The sequence below is a fragment of the Euprymna scolopes genome, unplaced genomic scaffold (assembly GCF_053919585.1).
Source record: "Euprymna scolopes isolate OS-2025 unplaced genomic scaffold, ASM5391958v1 sca1, whole genome shotgun sequence".
NCBI classification, from domain to species: domain Eukaryota; kingdom Metazoa; phylum Mollusca; class Cephalopoda; order Sepiida; family Sepiolidae; genus Euprymna; species Euprymna scolopes.
In genome coordinates this window covers 2,364,661-2,374,660 of record NW_027633102.1, presented here as the reverse complement: position 1 = coordinate 2,374,660, position 10,000 = coordinate 2,364,661, and the positions used below count along the sequence as shown (strand labels likewise).

General features: G+C 59.8%; 2 non-coding genes and 1 pseudogene across 2 annotated transcripts in view; all 3 read right to left on the bottom strand.

The window, feature by feature from the left end:
* Positions 1-2,587, bottom strand: part of LOC145273181 (large subunit ribosomal RNA) — a 5,726-nt gene extending 3,139 nt beyond the window's left edge. The window contains exon 1 of the ribosomal RNA XR_013866211.1: positions 1-2,587. This exon is cut by the window's left edge and continues 3,139 nt beyond it. This is a non-coding gene — a ribosomal RNA (large subunit ribosomal RNA).
* Positions 2,588-3,182: 595 nt separating this feature from the next.
* Positions 3,183-3,340, bottom strand: LOC145273373 (5.8S ribosomal RNA). The gene has a single exon (XR_013866366.1). It is a non-coding gene; the product is annotated as a 5.8S ribosomal RNA (ribosomal RNA).
* Positions 3,341-3,735: 395 nt separating this feature from the next.
* Positions 3,736-6,108, bottom strand: LOC145273393 (small subunit ribosomal RNA; annotated as a pseudogene).
* Positions 6,109-10,000: the final 3,892 nt, after the last annotated feature.

Sequence of the window (10,000 nt, the reverse complement as noted above, 5' to 3'; positions counted from 1 at the left end):
GCGGCGCCCTCCTACTCGTCGCGGCATCGTTTCGGCGCGAAAGTTCATCGCTCCTCGCCGCGACGGTCCGGCATCGGTCCGTCGCTCCAGCGCCATCCATTTTCGGGGCCGGTCGATTCGGCAGGTGAGTTGTTACACACTCCTTAGCGGATTCCGACTTCCGTGGCCACCGTCCTGCTGTCTATATCGACCGACACCCTTTCGGGGATCTCATGGGCGTCGCGTTAGGCACCTTAGCCGGACGTTTGGTTCATCCCACAGCGCCAGTTCTGCTTACCAAAAGTGGCCCACTTGGCACTCGCATTCGAGGTGACCAACCGCCCAGCGAAGCGTGCTGGCGGCGGCGGCCGGATGGGTCGGCTCCGTCGTTCGGGAGAGTCGGCCCGTTCCACCCGTTCCGAGTTCGAGAGTAGGTCGAGGCCGTGAACGGCCCCGGGGCCTCCAATCGTTCGCTTTACCGGATGGAATTGCGACGATCGAGCGCCAGCTATCCTGAGGGAAACTTCGGAGGGAACCAGCTACTAGACGGCTCGATTGGTCTTTCGCCCCTACACCCGGTTCCGACGATCGATTTGCACGTCAGAGGCGCTTCGGACTTCCACCAGAGTTTCCTCTGGCTTCATCCCGACCGGGCGTGGATCGCCATCTTTCGGGTCCCTGGTCGCTCGCTACGCCAGAGTCGGCCGAGTCGTACTCGGAAAAAGGGGAAACCGACCCGGGGGTGATGCGCCCGCGCGCAGCGCCTAAACTCGACGACAAAATAGGACTAGTTCAAGCCGCGGGATCTCACCGATGGGCGGAAGGAGGATATGGAAGCTGGCGCCCGGCAATTCCCCTTTTTGGAAGATGCGCCGGTCCCCTCTCGGGGAGGAGGGAAAAACAACCGCACGTCAGCCACGAGCCTTCCCTCTCCTATCTCTCTCGGGAAGAGAGAAAAAAGGAAAAGTTGCGGGCACCGCAGCAGCGACGGCGGAAGGCCGAAAACGCCGCGCCGGCGGGATCGGGCACGGCTCGGAGGCGGGTGAGGCGAGGAGAAGACGACGGCACGAGACCGACGACACCCCCCGACGACCCCCGGACGACTTTGCCACGACACCTCTCCCGATCGACGCCCTCCTACACGCTCTCTCGCTTTCGCTTCGCCTTCGGGGTTAGTCAGAGGTGGCCCCTACGACTCGCGAACGGCCAGGACTCCTCGGTCCGTGTTTCAAGACGGGTCGGGTGGGTTGCCGATGCACGTCGCTGACCCGGGGTGGCGGGCGGCTCGAGTAAAAAAGCGTCGCCGAGCGACCTCTCCGGAAACGGAAACGGGCGCGGGCGGGGTTGCCCCCGACAAGAACCCGAAACGTCGGCGAGGTGCGTGACGGCGAGGCCGCGCCAGTCCTATCCCGCCTCTCATCGCGCACGCGCCCGAGACGGTGGGGCGCCTAAGGAGCGACACACAGAGTGCGTCGCCCGCACGCGACTTCCGGCGGGATCAAAACGGACCGGCTCGCCACGTGTAACGGATCGTGTCAGATTTCCTCCGTTCCCGGCAGAAAGGGGCAGTTACGTTCGCGGGCCCGACGGCCGGTGGCCCCCGACTTCACAAGGTGGGAAGACGGGGGTTTTCAGGGTGATGAAACGCCTGCCGCCTACGGAAAAAAACCCGCGTGTTCGACCTGCACGCCGGGAACGGGTCGCGACGACGGACCGGAGGGGAAGTGCGTCCGGTGCCGGCCGCGCGGAGGTCGCGCCGAAGCGCCCGCGCCATGATTACGCCGAGCGATGAGAAGGGGACGGGTGCAGCGGAGTCGCGCGCGGAGGGAGCAGGAGGAAAGAAGAAGCGGCGGCGACGGATGCGGCGGGTTAGGGCCCGGCGGCAGCAGCGATCGAGAGGACGAGTCCCCTCCGTCGCAGCCAACCGACGCAGCCACCTACCGACGCCGCGGTCGTCACCACGTTTCCCTTCCCGCTATCCACGCGGCCCGTCTCCTTCGTCGGCGACGCGGGCACAAAAGCTGGCCCGCGGAGAACGAGTTCCCCGCGGACACGACGAACGACGACCTGTGCCGCGACGGCCTCTCTTTCAAGAACACACATCGAGTTTGGGCTCGAGCCTAGGCAGCACCGGACTGAGTCCCCCCGCGATCGCGGTGAGCGGTCCCACCCGTTTACCCCTGGGCGGTTTCACGTTCTCTTGAACTCTCTCTCCAAAGTTCTTTTCAACTTTCCCTCACGGTACTTGTCGACTATCGGACTCGTCCCGGTATTTAGCCTTGGATGGAGCTTACCACCCGATTTGGGCTGCGTTCCCAAGCAACCCGACTCTCGGATCGAAGGCCGTCGCTCGCCGTCCGCACCGAATGGGCCTGGCACCCGCCGCGGGCGGCCCCGATCGAGGGAACTCCGAACTATGCGAGACGAAAACGAACGGCTGCCTTCGACCCATGCGCCACACGTCCCGAAGCCTTTAACTTGCGACGGGATTCGGCGTTGGGCTTCTCCCGGTTCACTCGCCGTTACTAAGGGAATCCCGGTTGGTTTCTTTTCCTCCGCTTAGCGATATGCTTAAGTTCAGCGGGTCGTCTCGTCCGAGCCGAGGGCGGCGGTTTTTAGTAGAGTGTGGTGTTTGGAGGAGAGGAATCTCGATCGGTACCCTCCGTGTGACGACGGCTGGCCGATATAGCGCCCGTCCGACCGAAAATGAAGAAGCCAACAATTAAAAAAAAAGCGTGGGTCCTCCCCATCCGACGTTGCCTACGACGCGGCCACCTTTTTACGGTGCGACGGCCGTGCTCGTCGCGCTGCTCGAGGCGTCGCTGAGAGACACCTTCATGAGGCAGAGAGCGAGACGAGCAGGCGGCGCTTACGTCGGCAGTCGGTTAGGTCGGTGCTTTTTTTTTTGTTTTGTTCTCCCTTCGGCTGCTTTCGGACAGACTCCTCCTGCTCCTCCTCCACAGTGTTTCTTCACGCGGTCGAAAAGGGAAAAGACTCCGCGGTCTGCCAGCGGGAGACGAAGGAGGAGGCCGGAGAGGGTTTTAAAAAAAAAAAAGACATTGAAAGGAGTCAATTCTTTTTTTATTTTTCTTCCCCCTCGTCACTCGCTCCTGCGACGTCCCGGTTACCACCGTGCCGAGGACCGGGCGGGCACGGGGACGGCAAGATGTCGTTTCGTTAACGGAGAAAGACATGTAACGTTCCGCCTCTCGACCGGACGTGGCCCCGAGACAAGGGATCTCGGGGCCGCAATGTGCGTTCGAGGTGTCGATGTTCACTGAGTCCTGCAATTCGCATCAGTTCTCGCGGCTGGCCGCGCTCTTCATCGACGGACGAGCCGAGTGATCCCCCGTCCAGGGTTCAGCACTTGGGTTTTTTATATTAGTTTTTGTTTATATAGATTTAGTAGTGTGCGAGGAGGTCTGTGCGAGGAGGCGTGACGGCATTGCAATGTCGCGAGTAGTTTGTTTTTAGCTAGCGGCGGTGGCACAGCGGCTGCAAAAAAAACAAAAAACGATAAAGCGGCGACAAGGCAAAGAAGAAGCGGCCATCACTTGCGGTGGGCGAAAAAACAAACAGGTGGTAAGACGCGGAAGCAAGCAAGAAGAGCTGGGGCTTTAAAAACCTCCGCGTCACCACAAATCTATCTCTCGCTCCGCCTTTTATAGGTTTGTTTGCGCGCATTCGAGGCGTTGACGCCGACAGACAGAGGAGGTAGGCCGGAAAACAACAAACCAGTCTCGAACGGGAAAACGGTAATGATCCTTCCGCAGGTTCACCTACGGAAACCTTGTTACGACTTTTACTTCCTCTAAACGATCGGGTTCGGTCGTCTTCTCCAGGCATCGAACGCCGAGGCGTAGATGCACGAGTGTCGTGACGGACACGTCGCGCACTGCCCGGCGGCGTCGTCGGCCAGATCCGAGGACCTCACCGGACCGTTCGATCGGTAGTAGCGACGGGCGGTGTGTACAAAGGGCAGGGACGTGATCGACGCGGGCTGTTGACCCGCGCCTACCGGGAATTCCTCGTTCACGGGGTTGGTTACAGGCCCCGATCCCTATCACGGGAGGTGGTTCAGAGGTTTCCCAACCCTCTCGGGCCGGGGCGAAGTCCCCGCTGATACCTCCAGTGTAGCGCGCGTGCGGCCCCGGACATCTAAGGGCATCACAGACCTGTTATCGCTCCGCCTCGTGTGGCTTTCTGCCACCCGTCCCTCTAAGAAGTGCGTGAGAAAACCGACCCGGACCCGAGCGCCACGGAGGACGCCGAGCCCGCCGTAAAAATCACTGACATCGGCGCACTAGTTAGCAGGCCGGAGTCTCGTTCGTTATCGGAATCAACCAGACGGATCGCTCCACCAACTAAGAACGGCCATGCACCACCACCCACCGAATCGAGAAAGAGCTATCGATCTGTCAATCCTACCGGTGTCCGGACCGGGTGAGTTTTCCCGTGTTGAGTCAAATTAAGCCGCAGGCTCCACTCCTGGTGGTGCCCTTCCGTCAATTCCTTTAAGTTTCAGCTTTGCAACCATACTCCCCCCGGAACCGAACTCTGGTTTCCCGCAGGCTACCCGCCGGGTCATGGAAGCGAACGCCGGCGGATCGCCGGTCGGCATCGTTTACGGTCGGAACTACGACGGTATCTGATCGTCTTCGAACCTCCGACTTTCGCTCTTGATCGAGGAAAACGTGCTTGCCACACGCCATCGCTGCAGTTCGTCTTGCGACGATCCAAGAATTTCACCTCTAACGTCGCAATACGAGTGGCCCCGACCGCTCCCTTCGATCATTGCCTCGCCGTAGACGGAGACCGACAGACGTAGACGAGGCCCTCTTCCATCATTCCATGCTTATCGTATGCAAGCTTGAACAGCCCGCTCTGAGCACTCTAATTTTTTCAAAGTGAACGTACCGGCCGCCGCGGACACTCGGTTAAGAGCACCCTTGGAGGAGAAACCGCCGACCGCAACACGCGCGCAGACAAGACACGAAGCAGGGACTCGGAGCGGACCGGGGGGTTCAAAAAAAAAAGAGGAACGCGCGGAAAGGGAGAGGGAGAGAAGCGCGGGGGTCAGAGTGCGGGGATGCGAATGAACACACCCAAACACACACACGTAGCACCCCCCCGTTAGACTACTCCCGGAACCGAACCGACGACCACTTGTTTTTTTTTTTCCCGGATCCCGATCACGACCTCCTCGTCCACCTCGCCGGCAGGACCGCGTGGCGGGTATGCTAGCGGTTGACACCGGCGGAAAGGGCCGGGAATGCGAACGGACGACCAAAGTCAACGACGGACGATGGCGCCGCCGCCCCGGGGCCGCTTGCGCGACCACGAACCCGAGTTCGGACTACGAGCTTTTTAACCGCAACAACTTTAATATACGCTACCGGAGCTGGAATTACCGCGGCTGCTGGCACCAGACTTGCCCTCCGGTTGGTCCTCGTTAACGGATTTGAAGTGTACTCATTCCGATCGCGGGGCCTCGACAGAGTCCCGCGTCGTTATTTTTCGTCACTACCTCCCCGTGCCGGGAGTGGGTAATTTGCGCGCCTGCTGCCTTCCTTGGATGTGGTAGCCGTTTCGCATGCTCCCTCTCCGGAATCGAACCCCGATTCCCCGTTACCCGTAGTAACCACGGTAGGCACTTAACCGACCGTCGACAGTTGATAGGGCGGACCCTCGAGAGACCCGTCGCCGGGCGTGAAAGCTCGTGCGATCGACCAGTGAGTTATCCAGAGTCACCAAAGCGGAGCGCGCCGCCCTATGAGCCCCGCCACCGAACGGACCCGCGAGCGGGAACGCCGACGACGGGAGGACGGAATGACGCGCATCGGTCTCAGTCTAATATGTAGCGCCGCGACCCGGAACGGCCGACGCGGGTGCCAGCGCGCGAGGCGTGGCGACGACGGCGCGCCGACCGATCGCGGCCTGTGTCACATGTATTAGCTCTAGAATTGCCACAGTTATCCATCGCCTCCGAGGAGGAATACGGTCCCGAGGATTAGGTCCGGTTCCTGAGCCATTCGCGGTTTCGCCCGTTCTAATGCGTGGCGTGAACTTACACTTGCATGGCTTAAGCTTTGAGACAAGCATATGACTACTGGCAGGATCAACCAGGTATCGTTGGAATTTGGGACTTTGTTTCGACAGAACGACAGACCGACCGACCGACCGACCGACATAAGACAGACAACTACAACGACGGGCACGTGTTTATTTGTTTTTCGAGGAGGTTCGCCGTCAGTAGAAGCGCGCTGCCCGCGCTGATGGCCTCTTTTTTGTTTCTCCCCTGACTTGGACCGAGACCGAGACTCAAAGAACGAAAGCGACCAACGTCGACAACAACAACGACAACGGCACCCTTGACAGCGATACATACGACAAACGACAAGCAGCACGACGGCAGTGCACACGGACATCGAGGGTCAAGGTGCAGACTGAACTCGCCGAGGTCGTCGTCATCGTGGTCGCCATCGATTCCGTCTCGTCGTCGTCGTCGTCAACGTCCACGTCACAGCCGGCCGAGAAGAGAGAACAGACGACAGCGTCGACAACAACAACATCGACAACGGCACCCTTGACAGCGATACATACGACAAACGACAAACAGCACGACGGCAGTGCACACGGACATCGGAGGTCAAGGTGCAGACTGGAATCGTCGAGGTCGTCGTCATCGTGGTCGCCATCGATGCCGTCTCGTCGTCGTCGTCGTCGTCTTCGTCGTCGTCGTCGTCATCAACGTACCAACCGACCGAGACGAGAGAGCAAGCAACAACGTCGACAACAACAACGACAACGGCACCCTTGACAGCGATACATACGACAAACGACAAACAGCACGACGGCAGTGCACACGGACATCGGAGGTCAAGGTGCAGACTGAACTCGTCGAGGTCGTCGTCATCGTGGTCGCCATCGATGCCGTCTCGTCGTCGTCGTCGTCTCCGTCGTCGTCGTCGTCGTCGCCAACGTCAACGTCAACATCACAGCCGTCATCGGGGAGGAGCTGGACCAGGGCAGCGGCGGCGTAAATTTTCCCGTCACCTTCGTCGTCGCCTTCGTCGACCGACCGACCGACCGGCGTCGTGTTCGTGCTCGGAAAACCGAGGAGAGACAACGTGCACATGGCGCGTTCTCGCAAGCGGCTCCTCGGTCCGATTTTTTTGGGCGGCTTTTTCGAGCTTTTTTTTTTTCTCACCCTTTCGTCCGTGCGACGGCGAACGTTAGGGGAAAAAAAAAAAAAAAAAAAACGACAACAACGCGGCGGACCGGGCGAACAACATCGTCGACACACACGACATTGACGACCGGTCCCCCTTTTCACAATCGCATCGAGATAAAAACGAACGAGTCCGATTCGAGCACCGAGTCGCGAGCGGGAGGACTGTCGGTGCAAGTATCGATCACTGACGTGAGCGCTTCGCCGGACAGAGGATGGCTCATCCGGCAGCCGTGCAAATCGACGGTATGGGAAGAACGAACAAGAAGAGCAACGACTTGATCGGCGGCTTGGGAACTGCGGACGGTGAAAACGGGTTAATCGACTGCGACCACGACTGCTCGATCGATCTTCTTTGGCGCTAACAAAGGTGGAGGTGGCGCAAGAAGGGACTAGCGCTATCACCGTCCACGTATCAGAAGATGCGGCGGCAGACGTCGACGCTTATGCGTTGTCGGACGAGAAGTCGCTGCAGCACGTGTACCGCGAGCGGGACGTCCAAGGTTTTGCCAGACGGAAAGAAATCGGGTGTCAGCGAACGTTCACACGGCTGTGAGATCGGACGCTGACAGGAGTAGGAGGCGGCAGGCAGGCGGCGGTTACGGCGGCGGCGCCTGCTGCTGCTCATCCTCCTGTTTGCTGCGGCGACTTCCAGGACGGGAGAGCATCGAACAACGTACGTATGGTTACAAGGGGATCAGGATCTACATAGTGCATCCCCCGCGGCTATTTTTTGTTTGTTTGTTCGCTCGTTCGTTAATTCGTTCGTTCGTTCGTTCGTTCGTTACAATGTACGTTTTTCCGTTCGACGGCGGCAGAGAGCGGCGGCGTTTCTCCCTAATCCGGAGGATTTATCGGTCGCACAGCGATGGGTCGTTCGGCCGATCATCGAAAGATTCGCAGGTAGTGGTTGAATGGCAGAACGGCAGCAACAACAGCGGCGGCTGAGAGCGGCGAACGCTGAGGCGGGAAGCAGAAGCTGCAGCAAACGTATCGGCTAAACATGGTGGACATAGATATGGCTGACGACGCGGGTACCACGACGACTATGGAACCAGGAAAAGGAGCCGTTAGTTGTTCCAACATATCGTTCGACACGTCGAGCAGCCCTAGGTCCACGGAGAAGCACACACACGTACCACGTATTATAACCTAACGACGATGAGCGGGCGCACGGTTGGCAGGAACGAAGGCGGCGGATCAAAACAAGTTGGAGCGCGGGGGCGACAGCGATAACGGTGACAGCCCTAGGCGGCGGAGATGCCACTTTCTGACGCCTTTGCGACAAGCCCGTAGAGACGTTCCGGACCACCACGAGGCAAAGAGTCGCTGCTCCGACGAACCGACACACCAAAGTGTGCTTCCTACCGAACATGTTTTATAAAACTTTCAAACTGGAAAACCCCAGAAATGGTGTTGGTATTTGTCCAGACCCACCTCCGACACCTGAAAATGGTGGTCAAAAAAAACGTCGATTATACGAAGCGACATTTCTGGTCGGCGATTTTCCAGTTTTACGCCTACTGCCACATGGGGATGTCGGTAGGCGTCGCAAAGTGCCTTCTCGTAGGCTAGGCACACCAGGACTTTGTCATTTTTTTCCCCCTCGACATTCCTGGTCCGGTCTATTCCGATTTTACACCTACCGCCATGTGGGGGTGGCAGTAGGCGTCGAAAAGTGCCTTCTCGACCGCTAGCGACACCACTACTTTATCGAGCTCTGGAGGCCCGCACACCGACCCGGGGGCCGCGGAGTCGACCCCGGGGGCCTCCGCCTCTCGCCGCCGCTCACTTGGACGCCTTCCGCAACCTGTGGTCCCGCTCGGGGCCGCCGGGAGCCTCGCCGACCTGACCGGTGTCGGTAGGCGTCTGGAAGCGCCCGGCCGACCTGGACGAGGTCCCCCTGGCCCCCGGGGGACACCCCTTAGTTGGATGGGGGTGCTGTCCCGGGCACACATGCAACCCGCGGCCGCCTACCGACAGCCCCCGTCGCTCGATCGCTACTCCTTTCCAACATATGTCGGAGAAGCCGGGCGGTTGTGAAACCCCAGAAATGGTGTTGGTATTCGTCCAGACCCACCTCCGACACCTGAAAATGGTGGTCAAAAAAAACGTCGATTATACGAAGCGACATTTCTGGTCGGCGATTTTCCAGTTTTGCGCCTACCGCCATGTGGGGGTGGCAGTAGGCGTCGAAAAGTGCCTTCTCGACCGCTAGCGACACCACTACTTTATCGAGCTCTGGAGGCCCGCACACCGACCCGGGGGCCGCGGAGTCGACCCCGGGGGCCTCCGCCTCTCGCCGCCGCTCACTTGGACGCCTTCCGCAACCTGTGGTCCCGCTCGGGGCCGCCGGGAGCCTCGCCGACCTGACCGGTGTCGGTAGGCGTCTGGAAGCGCCCGGCCGACCTGGACGAGGTCCCCCTGGCCCCCGGGGGACACCCCTTAGTTGGATGGGGGTGCTGTCCCGGGCACACATGCAACCCGCGGCCGCCTACCGACAGCCCCCGTCGCTCGATCGCTACTCCTTTCCAACATATGTCGGAGAAGCCGGGCGGTTGTGAAACCCCAGAAATGGTGTTGGTATTCGTCCAGACCCACCTCCGACACCTGAAAATGGTGGTCAAAAAAAACGTCGATTATACGAAGCGACATTTCTGGTCGGCGATTTTCCAGTTTTGCGCCTACCGCCATGTGGGGGTGGCAGTAGGCGTCGAAAAGTGCCTTCTCGACCGCTAGCGACACCACTACTTTATCGAGCTCTGGAGGCCCGCACACCGACCCGGGGGC